Source organism: Salmo salar, chromosome 17 (genome assembly GCF_965601325.2).
Source record: "Salmo salar chromosome 17, fSalSal1, whole genome shotgun sequence".
NCBI classification, from domain to species: Eukaryota; Metazoa; Chordata; class Actinopteri; order Salmoniformes; family Salmonidae; genus Salmo; species Salmo salar.
The window spans coordinates 5,172,052-5,187,423 of NC_138307.1; the positions used below are offsets into that span (position 1 = coordinate 5,172,052).

Genomic DNA, 15,372 nt, shown 5'->3' on the forward strand with positions numbered 1-15,372 from the left:
GCTGGTGAATTTGGGTGTCAACTCTCTACTGATCAAGTGAATTAATAGTTTCCTTGTGAACCGTACTCAACAAGTGACGTTTAAATCCGTCATCTCTACACCTAGAATGGAGATGACATCGCTGTTGTGGATTTCCTCCACTCAGACCAAGCCTCTCTTCAAGGTTTTGACAGAGAAACAGCTCAATTCATCCAGTGGTGTGCAGATAACTTTCTTGAAATAAACGTTAAGAAAACAAAGAGATGGAAATTGATTTCTGAAGTAAAAAAAACTACACTACCCCCTACGAAGATCAATGGGAAATCAGTCGATAGAGTGACCACATATAAGTACCAGGGAATCGAAATAGACAAACTGAAATCCAACGACTGTGCCTTTGCAAAGATTTTATTTATTTTTTTAACGATAACTGAACCATTTTAATGTTGACCGCCATATCTTACAAATGTTCTACAAATCTGTCCTGCAGAGTGTGCTGTCCTTTGGTCTGATATGCGTGTTTGGAAACATGCGAATGCAAGACCAAGTCAAACTTCAGCGCTTGATTAAGACGGTGGGAAGGATAATTGGTATAGGTCAAGAATCAGCCACCAACCTGTACACAAAACTCATCCTCCTAAAACTTGACAGCATTTTACAGGACAGTACTAATCCCATTCACTCAAAATGCAGTCACAGCAGCAGCCAGACAAGGGGAAAGAGACTTATTCAAAAGAAAATCAAATCAGATAGATATGGGGAATCTTTTATTCCAACAGCCAATAGTCTGTTGATCCCTTGAGTACACAACATATTGCAATTTTATTGAAATGTGTAGCTATTGCACTTTAAATGAATTCTATTTTATGTATGTGTTTTTAGGCACATGACCAAATTAATTTCCCCCTGGTGGGATAATAAAGTTGATCTGAATAAGTAAATGCCAGAGGCAGTGACTAAATCCAATTCATATTCTAGACAACATAATTTCACAGTTCCACATTACATTTCTTCCTCTATAAGTGACATTTCACCCTTCTCGGCCCATCCAAGAGCAAACATGGCTTCTAAAAATCTCTGGCATTCCAAGCAGTGGGGAAGAGGGTGGGTTTCAAACACGTTGAATGCTGTGGAGTGTGGAAAAACAATATCACTATGTATCCTAATGGTATGTCTACTGACAAAGATATTCCAAACAAAGACATTTGTTAGTCAACTCATCTTTAAAGGAACAAGGCCTATATAATTATATGACCCACTGGCAGTAATTACAAGGTTAACCAAATTTACAAGGTTAAGTTATCTGAATTGCAACCAGACAATGTGAAAGATTAGGTATAAAGACTTAAAATTAGAAGTACACGTAGTGTGTGAGATTGAGACGTTTTATGAGATTAGTATGGAATGACGTTTCGGTCGTTGCGTGTCATAAAAGATACGTCAAATAACACTATTTGACACATCAAATAAACTTGTTGACCAATCAGGACCTGAATATGACTGCACGTCACATAATAATTTAACACGTTCATATGTCACAGCGATTCACCGACACGTGCTGTGATGCTGGTAAAGTTGTCTCTTGCACCTGCCGCACGAGACAGACACACTTCCCCAAACTCTGGGACAGTACTGGTCAGAAAAAAAGCTAACTAACTGATGGATGCAAACAATGTTCGCCCCCCCCCCCCCCAAAAAAAAAAACATTGCAATTGTACATCCGTTTCAGTAGCTATAGTTAGCTAGCAAACCATCTAGATAAAGTGTCATCATCTTAAAATACCCCTAATTTATAAGACCGTTTTCGTATTTGGTTGATGATGGTCGGACCCGGTCCGGTCAAGCCACACTAGCGAGATTAAGCTAGCTCGCTGCTTATAACGCTAGTTCGGGGCAACAGTAGCTGACTAGCTTGTTTAGTTTGTTAGCTAGCTAGTTATTTTCATGAACTGAAGTTCGATTTCAATAGAACAACAAGGTGGCTGGCTAGCTAATACGTAGTCACATATATTCCTAAATCATTGCTAAGAATATTGAAAATGATTGCAGTTTCTGATAATTTTTCCTGGCTGGTTGTATTGGTTCTAGCTAAGTACCAAACTAAAGCTACCTAGCTAGCTACCCCAGAAGTTGCTAATAACATCTGTATCAAAGACATTTGTGATTGACTTTGTCATACTGCAAACCGAAGTCAACGTAGTAGGAGACAGCCTACCTCCTGTTTCCAAACTGTTATCAATGTTGACAAAATGCTTGATTATTATTCTGTATTTCAACTAGCTAGGATTAAATCAGGTGAAACTGCTTGGGATGTGGTTGGCAGGCAGACAGAACCAGCAGGATCACCATCCTTTCTCCCCTGCCTCTGGGATGGTTGCATGTCGGGGAGAATGTTGGACAACCTAGTGAACATTTGTGATTCTGCTTGTTATTTTAAATGCTCACACATATGTTTTCCCATTCGGTCTAACAAATAATGGCTTATTACCAACGCAGTATTGCTTCTTTGTAGCCCAATTCTTTTTTGATTGTTTTTTTTTTTTTTACAGTTTTGACAGTGCTACTGACCTTAGTGGTGGCACTTGGCTTAGTTGCGCATGCAAATTCAGCACGCACAACATTGTATAATAGAATTTGGCTATTTGGCGCATCAAATTAAAAGCTTATTTGATGTGTCGTCTTTTTTGACACGCAAAGACCCAAACGGCGTCCATAAATACGTGTTGAAGGTTGAGGAGTTTGGAGCAGTGTTGCCAACTCCTCAGTAAGGAAAGTAGCTATTGGTTGTCCTAAAAGTCGCTATAAATCACCTAATTTGCATAATTGGCCATGTGCATGTAATTGTGATGGAAGTTGTAGGAGAGAGGAATAAAGTCGTGGGAGAGACAAAAAGTGAATAAAAAACACCCTAAATATATTTAGAACTAGAAATTACTTCTTTCTATTGTCGATTTAAAAAAAAAAATTATGGCACATTTCCAACCCTCCTTCCTCCTTTATCTTGGCTTGGGACCGGCAAAAGTGACCCAAAAGAGACACTCTAGCGGAGTTACTTCGTTTTTTTATTTTATTTTTTTATTTTATTTTTTTACATTTACATCCCGCCCTGAATGTAAGCCAGGGTGGGATCAGCCAGCGGCGGCTTCCCGCATGCGCGAACCATTTGCAGTCTGGAAGCGGAGGGGTGAACATCTCCTGCTCTGACTGCAGCTGGGGCCGCCTGTGAGTGCTTTGGGACGGGGTGGGGCCCACGGCAGCACCCGCTGCTCGTTGAGAAGAGTAATAACTATACGTGCTTTCACGTCAGAGTCTCCAAAAGTCTCCAATAACACCAGAAAACGTCGCTAGATTTGTCGCTAGTCGCCTTTTTGAAAATGTGTCGCTAAAGGGGTCTGAATACTCGCTAAATATAGCGACAAAGTCGCTAAGTTGGCAACACTGCTTTGGGGCAGGTAATGTGCCATATGGTCAGTTTTGAAACTGAAATGGTAGACAGCAAGGGCACGGACAACCTCCATCTGGTTTTCAATGTAATTGTTATTTGGGGGATGTGAGAAGATCTCTTCTTTTCTCCATGGTCATTTTGAGTTATGAATGTATTACATTCAATAAAAAAAAATATTTAGGCTGGTACTTTGAAGGTGATTGTCTAAACTCTTTACTTGTAACTAGTTAGCTAAAAAGTGTAGTTTGAGTCATGAATGCTGATTGGCTGAAAAAGCATTCCAGCGGTGTGTATATCAGACAATATACCATAGGTATGACACAAACCTACCTGTTTACAGTTACATTTTGTTGATAACTGGCTTATAATAGCAATAAGGCACCTCGGGGGTTTGTGGTATATGGCCAATATACCACTGCTAAGGGCTGTATCAAGGCACTCCGCTTCCGCGCAGTACATAAGAACAGCCCTTAGGTGTGGTATATTTAAGCAATAAGGCCCAAGGAGGTGTGGTATATGGTCAATATACCACGGCTAAGGGCTGTTCTTAGCCACGAGGTGCCTTATTGCTATTATACTGAACAAAAATATAAATGCAAATATTTCAAAGATTTTACTGAGTTATAGACCATATAAGGAAATCAGTCAATTGAAATAAATGCATTAGGCGCTAATCTATGGATTTCACTTGACTGGGAATACAAATATGCATCTGTTGGTCTCAGAAACCTTAAAAAAAAATAAGGGGCGTGGATCAGAAAACCAGTCAGTATCTCGTGTGACATGTCCTTTGTATTGAGTTGATCAGGCTATTGAGTGTGGCCTGTGGAATGTTGTGCCACTCCTCTTCAATGGCTGTGCAAATTTGCTGGGTATTGGCGGGAACTGGAACATGCTGTCATACACATCGATCCAGAGCATCCCAAAAATGCTCAATGGGCGACATGTCTGGTGAGTATGCAGGCCATGGAAGAAGTGGGACATTTTGAGCGATGTTGGAGGCAGTTATGGTAGAGAAATTAACATTAAATTCTCTGGCAACAGCTCTGGTGGACATTCCTGCAGTCAGCAAGCCAATTCCACGCTCCCTCAAAATGAGAAATCTGTGACATTGTGTTGTGTGACAAAAATGCACCTTTTAGAGTGTCCTTTTATTGTCCCCAGTACAAGGTGCACCTGTGTAATAATGATCATGGTGTTTAATCAGCTTCTTGATATGCCACACCTGTCAGGTGGATGGATTATCTTGGTAAAAAAAAATTTGTGCACAACATTTTAAAGAAAAAAGCTTTTTGTGCATATAGAACATTTCTGGGATCTTTTATTTCAGCTCATGAAACATGGGACCAACACTTAACATGTTTGCGTTTCTATTTTTGTTCAGTGTATATACTGGTTACCAACACAATTAGAACAGTAAATAAGTAATTTTTCATCATGCCCGTGGTATATTGTCTGATATACCACAGCTTTCAGCCAATCAGCATCCAGGACCCAAACTACCAGGGGTGTATTCATTACTGCCCTTTTTGTCATTGTGCTAGCTAGCAGTAGCCACAGCAGGCATTATAGATTGGCACATTGTTTGGTTTTTACTAGTTACCACAGCCACAATGTCAAAATGGCCTATGTCGTAAAAATTCATGAAAACAAAAATGTGCTTTTTGGTCTTAATTTAAGGTTATGGTTAGGCATAATGTTAGCAGTGTGGTTAGGGTTAGCTTTAAAATCAGATTTTAAGAAATGGTAGAAATAAGTGGGGTTTATGACTTTGTGGCTGTGGTAACAAGTGAAGACCACGTCATGTTCAACAACAAAGGAGCTGATTGGCTGACACTGCTATTCCAAAATTGCTGCGGTGGCTACTACAAGCTAGCATGAGGACAAAAAGGGCTGTTTCCTGGAAAACTAGCAGTATTTTAATCTTTTCAATGGACCAGTGTTGATAAAAGTAAAACCTGGAGTACAGAGGCATATCCCATCCCTGCATTACGGTACGTTTTCCGACCCATATCTCGCGCTGGCTCCACTGTGTCTTAATGTAACCAGGATCGCATTCTGACCCCAGTGCAGCTCAGTGTAAACAAGCGTAACGGTCGGTATCTTCCGGCAAGCTACTGTGTATGAGAAATGTTGGTGCAGCGGTCTAAGGCACTGCATCTCAGTGCAAGAGGCGTCACTACAGTCCCTGGTTCGATTCCAGGCTGTATCACATCCGGCCGTGATTGGGAGTCCCATAGGGCAGCGCACAATTGGCCCAGCGTCGTCCGGGTTTGGCCGGTGTAGGCCGTCATTGTAAATAAGAATTTGTTCCTAACTGACTTGCCTAGATAAATAACAATATATTTTTTAAATGACCTGGATGTTGATTGACTAGTAGGCGGCATTCTGCCTTCTCCCTACAGTTTTCAGCCATTGGCTTCACCCACCACTCTCATGTGAACTACAATCTGTGTTTTAACATTTCGAAACGTCCATAATCATCGCTTGCTTTCGAAATACATGGCCCTTATCTTTCATCAGCAAGAAAGAATCCTTCAAATAAAATATACACTTACCGTAGCAGTTTTGCACAGATCCATGCCAACTAAGAGTGCCGACAAAACTACACTTCCCGAGTTACGCTTACACACAGGTGTTCAGAGCATGCTAGATAGCGTAACACAGGTGGTCGCCTCATCTTCCATATGTTTTCTGTAAACAAGCGCTGTAACATGGAGATATGGCCGTGTGGAAACACTAACCCTATCAAAGTTTGTATCAATTTAACCTTGTTTTTTTTTTTATATGTAATTTCTCACTGATATGAAAGATAAGGTCATTATGGTTCTGAAACCATACCACAAGCGCTCCGTGTTAATGTTCAGATTGAGCTTCGGGGCTCTTAACAAAACTCCCCCTACAGAAGATGCCTTGACTCTTATGTGACTTATGTATAATGTAATGGAACTGAGTCATGATCAAGGGCTAGTGGTTGACTGACATTAGCTGGTCTAATTCATTCACACGTGGGAGCGTATTATGAACATAAATAGTTGCTGGTTAATTCCACATGCATATTTATACTGACGTTAGTTAGCTAAATAGTTAGTTAGCTAACACACTCCAATTTTCATGTGAATGACAGCTTTAACTGAAAGTCACAGCTAGCTAGCTAGGCTAACTTCTCCTAGCTATCTAGTTTCTCGCTAACATCTTACATTACATTACATTTAAGTCATTTAGCAGACGCTCTTATCCAGAGCGACTTACAAATTGGTGCATTCACCTTATGATATCCAGTGGAACAACCACTTTACAATAGTGCATCTAAATCTTTTAAGGGGGGGGGGGGGGTTAGTAGGATTACTTTATCCTATCCCAGGTATTCCTTAAAGAGGTGGGGTTTCAGGTGTCTCCGGAAGGTGGTGATTGACTCCGCTGTCCTGGCGTCGTGAGGGAGCTTGTTCCACCATTGGGGTGCCAGAGCAGCGAACAGTTTTGACTGGGCTGAGCGGGAACTGTGCTTCCTCAGAGATAGGGGGGCCAGCAGGCCAGAGGTGGATGAACGCAGTGCCCTTGTTTGGGTGTAGGGCCTGATCAGAGCCTGAAGGTATGGAGGTGCCGTTCCCCTCACAGCTCCGTAGGCAAGCACCATGGTCTTATAGCGGATGCGAGCTTCAACTGGAAGCCAGTGGAGAGAGCGGAGGAGCGGGGTGACGTGAGAGAACTTGGGAAGGTTGAACACCAGACGGGCTGCGGCGTTCTGGATGAGTTGTAGGGGTTTAATGGCACAGGCAGGGAGCCCAGCCAACAGCGAGTTGCAGTAATCCAGACGGGAGATGACAAGTGCCTGGATTAGGACCTGCGCCGCTTCCTGTGTGAGGCAGGGTCGTACTCTGCGAATGTTGTAGAGCATGAACCTACAGGATCGGGTCACCGCCTTGATGTTAGTGGAGAATGACAGGGTGTTGTCCAGGATCACGCCAAGGTTCTTAGCACTCTGGGAGGAGGACACAAGGGAGTTGTCAACCGTGATGGCGAGATCATGGAACGGGCAGTCCTTCCCCGGGAGGAAGAGCAGCTCCGTCTTGCCGAGGTTCAGCTTGAGGTGGTGATCCGTCATCCACACTGATATGTCTGACAGACATGCAGAGATGCGATTCGCCGCCTGGTTATCAGAAGATAACCTTAACTTGAACTTGGTCGTAACCATAATATGTGAATGGAGTTGAGCCTATTATTTAAATTATTTCAAGGCCTACAAATAAATTAATTGTGAAGCATTTGCGAGTGCGACACACTAGGTTTGCTGGAACATTAAGCGCTCAACATTTTGTTGTATTAAATCATTAGTCTATAAATTGTGCATTTAGACTGTGAAATACTTACAATTAAATTAAAAATACCTTACTAGGCTCAGTCTACAGAGTCTGTTGCTTCAAGCTCATGAGATGGTGCCTGGAGAGCAGGCCAGCAGCAGAGAACACCCTCTTGGCGCAGTGTGGTGCCAGGACAACAACTTCTCCCTCAATGTGAGCAAGACAAAGGAGCTGATTGTGGACTACAGGAAAAGGCGGACCGAAAAGGCCCCCATTAACATCGACGGGGCTGTAGTGTAGCGGGTCGAGAGTTTCAAGTTCCTTGGTGTCCACATCACCAACGAACTATCATGATCCAAACACACCAAGACAGTTGTGAAGAGGGCACGACAGCACCTTTTCCCCCTCAGGAGACTGAAAAGATTTGGCATGGGTCCCCAGATCCTCAAAAAGTTATACAGCTGCACCATCGAGAGCATCCTGACCGGTTGCATCACCGCCTGTTATGGAAACTGCTCGGCATCTGACAGTAAGGCGCTACATAGTTTCCTGCCACCCAGGAGCTATATAATAGGCGGTGTCAGAGGAAAGCCCAAAAAATTGTCAGAGACTCCAGTCACCCAAGTCATTGACTGTTTCATCTGCTACCGCATGGCAAGCGGTACCGGAGCGCCAAGTCTAGGACCAAAAGGCTCCTTAACAGCTTATATCCTCAAGCCATAAGACTGCTGAACAATTAATCAAATGGCCAATTGATAATTTACATTGACCCCCCCCCCATTTCTTTTTAACACTGCTGCTACAGGTGCTTTATTATCTATGCTGTCACTTCACCCCCAACTACATGTACAAATTACCTCGGATAACATGCACCCCCGCACATTGACACGGTACCGGTACCCCCTGTATATAGCCCCTGTATATATTGTTATTTTATTGAGTTACTTTTAATTATTTTTTACTTTAGTTTATTTGTTAAATATTTTCTTAACTCTTCTTAAACTGCACTGTTGGTTACGGGCTTGTAAGTAAGCATTTCACAGTATGGTCTACACTTGTTGTATTTGGCGCATGTGACAAATACAGTTTGATTTGATATACAGAGAGTGTTTTTTTCCTTTTCTATAGGTGGGCCTAAAGATTTTTAGATTAAATAACCCTATAAAACAGAAAGCTCCTTGAAAGAGGTTTTTAGTTTATAAATCCTTGGCTACAATGACAGTGTCTTTTCAGTTTCCACAATGATTCTTTAGATGTGGACTAGGGCTGATCCTATTTAGTCGACTGGTCAATTGTATAATAAATGGTGTACAAGACACTAGAGGTTGACCGATTAATCGGCATGGCCGATTAATTAGGGCTGATTTCAAGTTTTCATAACAATCGGCAATCTGCATTTTTGGATGCCGATTATGGCCGATTACATTGCAATCCACGAGGAGACTGCGTGGCAGGCTGACCACCTGTTATGCGAGTGCAGCAAGGAGCCAAGGTACGTTGCTAGCTAGTATTAAACTTATCTTATAAAAAACAATCAATCTTCACATAATCACTAGTTAACAACACATGGTTGATGATATTACTAGTTTAACAAGCTTGTCCTCCGTTGCATATAATCAACGTGGTGCCTGTTAATTTATCATCGAATCACAGCCTACTTCAACTTCGCTAAACGGGTGATGATTTAACAAAAGCGCATTCGCGAAAAAAATCACTGTTGTTGCACCAATGTACTTAACCGTAAACATCAATGCCTTTCTTAAAATCAATACACAAGTATATTTTTTTAAACCTGCATATTTAGTTAAATTAAATTCATGTTAGCAGGTAATATTAACTAGGGAAATTGTGTCACTTCTCTTGCGTTCAGTGTAAGCAGAGTCAGGGTATATGCAGCAGTTTGGGACACCTTGCTCGTCGCGAACTGTGTGAAGACCATTTCTTCCTAACAAAGACCGTAATTAATTTGCCTGATTTTTACATAATTATGACATAACATTGAAGGTTGTACAATGTAACAGCAATATTTAGACTTAGGGTTGCCACCCGTTCGATAAAATACGGAACGGTTCCGTATTTCACTGAAAGAATAAACGTTTTGTTTTCAAAATTATAGTTTCCAGATTTGACCATATTAATGACCTAAGGCTCGTATTTCTGTGTGTTTATTATATTATAATTAAGTCTATGATTTGATATTTGATAGAGCAGTCTGACTGAGCGGTGGTAGGCAGCAGCAGACTCGTAAGCATTCATTCAAACAGCCCTTTCCTGCGTTTGCCAGCAGCTCTTCACAATGCTTGAAGCACAGCACTGTTTATGACTTCAAGCCTATCAACTCCCGAGATTAGGCTGGCAATACTATAGTGCCTATTAGAACATCCAATAGTCAAAGGTATATGAAATACAAATGGTATAGAGAGAAATAGTCCTATAATTCCTATAATAACTACAACCTAAAACTTCTTAACTGGGAATATTGAAGACTCATGTTATAAGGAACCACCAGCTTTCATGTTCTCATGTTCTGAGCAAGGAACTTAAACATTAGCTTTTTTACATGGCACATATTGCACTTTTACTTTCTCCAACACTGTGTTTTTGCATTATTTAAACCAAATTATACATCTTTCATTATTTAGAGACTAAATTGATTTTATTTATGTTTTATATTAAGTTAAAATAAGTGTTCATTCAATTTTGTTGTAATTGTCATTATTACAAATATAAACTCAGCAAAAAAAGAAACGGCCCTTTTTCAGGACCCTGTCTTTCAAAGATAATTCTTAAAAATCCAAATAACTTCACAGATCTTCATTGTAAAGGGTTTAAACACCGTTTCCTATGCTTGTTCAATGAACCATAAACATGCAGCTATGGAACGGTCGGTCGTTAAGACACTAACAGCTTACAGACGGTAGGCAATTAAGGTCACAGTTATGAAAACGTAGGACACTAAAGAGGCCTTTCTACTGACTCGGAAAAACACAAAAAGAAAGATGCCCAGGGTCCCTGCTCATCTGCGTGAACGTGCCTTAGGCATGCTGCAAGGAGGCATGAGGACTGCAGATGTGGCCACGCAATAAATTGCAATGTATGTACTGTGAGACGCCTAATACAGCGCTACAGGGAGACAGGACGGACAGCTGATCGTCCTCGCATTGGCAGACCACGTGTAACAACACCTGCACAGGATTGGTACATCCGAACGTCACACCTGCGGGACAGGCACAGGATGGCAACAACAACAATATATATATATATATATATATAAAATGTTTGGTCCTCCAATAATTGGTATCGCCGTTGAAAAATCATAATCGGACGACCTCTACAAGACACGTCTGATTCGCGCCCGTTTGAGTGGACTAATCCATTGTGGAGGCCGTGGGGGTGGTACAGTCCATCACTAAGACATGTGCTACTGAAATTGTATATGATTAGGGAAAGGGGGATACCTAGTCAGTTGTACAACTGAAATGTGTCTTCTGCATTTAACCCAACCCCTCTGAATCAGAGAGGTGCGGGGGGGCTGCCATAATCGACGTCCACGTCTTTGGGTTAACTGCTTTGCTCAGGGGGTAGAAAGACAGATTTTTACCTTGTCAGCTCAGGGATTCGATCCAGCAACCTTTCAGTTACTTGCCCAACACTCTAACCACTAGGCTACCTTATATTATGTAAGGACAATGGTGCAACACTAATAAAAAATTATATTATTTTATAACAAATGCACATTCTCCTGTGTTGGATAACAATCGCTGTCCGCAGTTCTGAAACATCAGTGTGCTGTTGAATTGGTGCCTTTTCCTAGACAATGTTGCAATGTGCAAAGTTCACCAGCATATTGGTGTTGAGAACAATGCGGCGGAAACAGCAGCGGAGTTAGGAGACGAGAACTGTCGTGCAAAACGTCACGCCAGGGTAAGCATACACAAAACACAGCCTTTATTTTAAGTGCTACTAAAATCCCTTATGGGAAAAATGAATGGTGGAAAAACAATTGGAACCATTTCTTGTTTGACCTGGTACTCTAAAATACATTTTTTTTTTTTTAAATCATACAAAAAACTATTACTAAAAATAAAAATGTCAAAAAAGTAGCCTACAAATGCATGATGGGCAGGCACACCGACAGTGTTATTGCACAAAATGGTATGCACTATCATCTGAATATGTGTGTAACAAAAGTTCAACATTCTGCTTCTACTACCATTTCTGTCAAGCCGTCTACGCGTACAATTTGATGCATATGTTCAATAAATCCAATGTATGCGCCACACAGAACGTACTACAACTGCCTCTGCAACGCAATGCTGCAAGGCAAACGCAGCGTGCCATTGGAAATTAATGCACTTCTGGTACCAAAATGCAATAACACTCAGTGTGATAGAGGCGTGAGCTCACGAAGTGAGCGCTACTGGAGAAGGCCGAAGCTCCAGCCTTGGGAAACTCGTTCTGCGCTCCAGTCAAATTGGGCACGCTCCGCTCACATGCTGTGGTCATAACTCCCAACCCACGAAGGCATGTCTGTGCCAATACATTGTGTCTGAGTCCAGACTGCTACGCAGTGATATGTTAAATTAGGTGGCACGTTAGCTGGCTACTGCAGTGGTTTCAGCAATCTAGTTAACCAGGGGTGTATTCATTACGGAAACCGTTTACCGTTTAACAACCAAACGGAAACAAACAGAACGAAATGAGGAGGGACCTACCTGCATTTGTCCAATAGAAACTCTGGTTTAGGTTTTCCGTCTGAGTAAACGTTTTGCAACAGAATCGACGTAAAGATTATTTACACCTTTGCTAACTTGGATAGCATTTTAGCTAGCTAACGTTACCTGATTTCTGGATCCCGACGACGAGTAATGTTACCAAACAGGTCCAACGCGTTGGTTTTCAACTCAACACATAAATAACATTGGTGTCTTTGAACCACAGAGTCCTAGACGCATTTATTTTTCAATATAAAGGTTTATCTTTTAGCTAGCTAGCTACATCCTTCTGTGAAACATGCAACTTCCTGTCTATCCAATCGCAAACTCTGTCCCCCTGGAAACAATGCATAACAATGAAGAGTATCTATTATATTTCCAAGATAATCGAGTGACCGCTCTAACAATGGTAATACATGTCCTCAAAGATGGAAGGCTGGCGGGAGGTGGTGAGATCAGGTGGGACCATTCTATCCAATGAGAGGCCAGATACGCGTGTGCACAACAGTCACAACTCCATAGACACAACTCGGATATAAAGTTGATGTTTTTTCTGCCGAAATGCTACGTGCATCCAATTATATCAGTGCACCCGTAACAACCTAACCATTACCAAACTTATATTGGATCAAATAAGCCTCACGTAGCAAATTCATAGTTTTTTTGTTGACCAAATTCGACTCTCTCATTGACCTCTTTGGCAGAGAGTAAACACTCTCGCTTTGCCTCTTCCTCTCTGATAACAAGCCAGCGTTCACATTAAGTCCCCTTTCTCTCCAAACACCTGTGACTGAGTTGTAGTGCAGGTAGATATCCCTGTGACTCTTTTCATTCTGAATATGTTAGGGGTTATTCCTACCTTGAACTTGTGAATCCCTTCAGATCATGAATTATTTTTGCCAGCTCAGTCAAGGGTGACCACAGAGTTATGTCATTATATTGGTTTCCATGGCAAAATGCTCTGATTTTAAATGTTCTCCACAAGCTGTTTATGCGTTTTGTGTCTTATAATAACTGAGGTATACACACATGAAACATTTATGATCATTAATTGACAGCCCCGGGGGGTGCAGTCGCGCGACGGCCCTCCAGAAAGTAGGTGTAAAGACAGTACTTGACTTGGGCAGGACCTCACACTGCCAAAGGAGCTAAGTGCCGGCACCTCAAATGTTCTACTGCTTGAGTTCCTGTTCCTCTTATATAATATTATCTCAAAAGTATTGTGGAGCTCCTGCACCTGTATATAAACAGTACCGGCACCCAAAATGAGTACCGGAACCTATTTAAGTCCAAGTCAAGCACTGCCCTATAGCTATCATCTTAGGTATTCTAACTCTGTGCAAACTGGTATACCTGTGATCAGTAGAGTATAGGTAGACAGCATATGTGAGTATGATCATTCATTGACCATGCTATACAGATATACAGAATACAGTTTTCGACAAGCACACTACAAGTGTCACTGAAATGGTCAACCTTTGTTTGTCTGCTGTATTGGAGGAAATTAATATTCATATTAGTTGCTTGTAGTAAAGTGTCCCCTGATAGGCATGCGTTGGCTTACGTACATGACAAGCATCGTATGGGATATGTTACCAGGAAAGATAGTTACCCGACATTGCAGGTAGATATTGAATGTACAAAATGCAAACACCTGTCTATTTCAAATAAACTTTTTTTTGCATGTAATTTTTATCTGTTACATTTTTTTACATACTTTCAGTTTCAGCCAACTATGGACTTCCTTGACCGGCCCCTTCCTTTGGCAGTGTGTTGATACTCATTTACTTACAGGAAAAAGCAGGTGGATATAATATAATCATTACTTTATTTTTATTGCATCATAACATACATATTATATATTATAAATGTGGATTTGTACACTACAATCTTCATTGTAACATGTTATAAAATATTCAGGCTCAAAAAACGAAGCACTAAAAACTTTACCAAACAGTTAATACATTTCATTGTTTGCCCATTGAGAAAAGAAAATGTAAAAAGAAAATCTTCAACATAAGAACAAAACAAAAGAGCCAAGCATAGACTGGTCACTGTTAAAACCACTAAGGGACAGATACAGTTACAAAGGCAGGGGGTAGTAGGGGGCACTCAGTTGCGCTTAATGCTGCATTCGTAAGTGAGAAGTGGGAATTTACCACATACAACTGGGAAAAATCCACTTGAACGGCCCTCCAACTGGTAATTACTTGTGGGAAACTTGTCCACGATCCTGAGCTGCCCTTTCTCCTACATGCTGACATCATCTACTAAGGATATAACCTCGATAATAGCATTTCCGGCAGTTAAATGCAACAAAACATTATTTATAAAAAAATCGATGAATATGGTTTTTGAACACTATAATTTGTTTACAAGCGTGACAGCTGTACTTTTAGTTTATGGTTTTCGCAGCTTGTTGGCCATTAGTCAATCAGCGTTTCTCGACGAGTTCAAAGCAGGAAATTGCAACCAACTAGTTTTTACGACTTCACAACTTGTAAATTCCCACCTCCCACTTGGTCACGAATGCTGCATTAGTCAAAGATCTCCCTTTCTGTACTGACATCATGGTTAATATTCTAGTGTTGCCTACTGTTTCTTGTATACACATGGCAAGAGTACATGTTATGATACTTTGCCAAAGGGACTATTTTAGGATAGAGCCAACACTACAGCAAACACAGTGGTCCAAACAAAGAAACATATTTTATTAATTTTTATTTAACCTTTATTTAATTAGGCGCTACCTTGAATCAGATGGGACATTCCAAAATCTCTTCTTCCCTAATATTCAGCCAATAGCACGTGCAGTAGTGGTGAAACAAAAACAAAATGGGTTAAGGATGATTGTTGACATGTAATCCCCTACATGGGCATTTCTTCTAGACCAAGACACAAAATGTTGCACACCATTACATGTCAACAATCA

At 41.1% G+C, this 15,372-nt stretch overlaps 1 protein-coding gene across 1 annotated transcript in view; it reads right to left on the reverse strand.

The window, feature by feature from the left end:
- plcc (1-acyl-sn-glycerol-3-phosphate acyltransferase gamma) overlaps positions 1-12,849 on the reverse strand; it is a 32,437-nt gene extending 19,588 nt beyond the window's left edge. Inside the window, exon 1 of the mRNA XM_014151225.3 lies at positions 12,567-12,849. The gene's annotated coding sequence lies outside the window, so the exon portion shown is untranslated. The remainder of the gene's footprint in view (positions 1-12,566) is intronic.
- Positions 12,850-15,372: the final 2,523 nt, after the last annotated feature.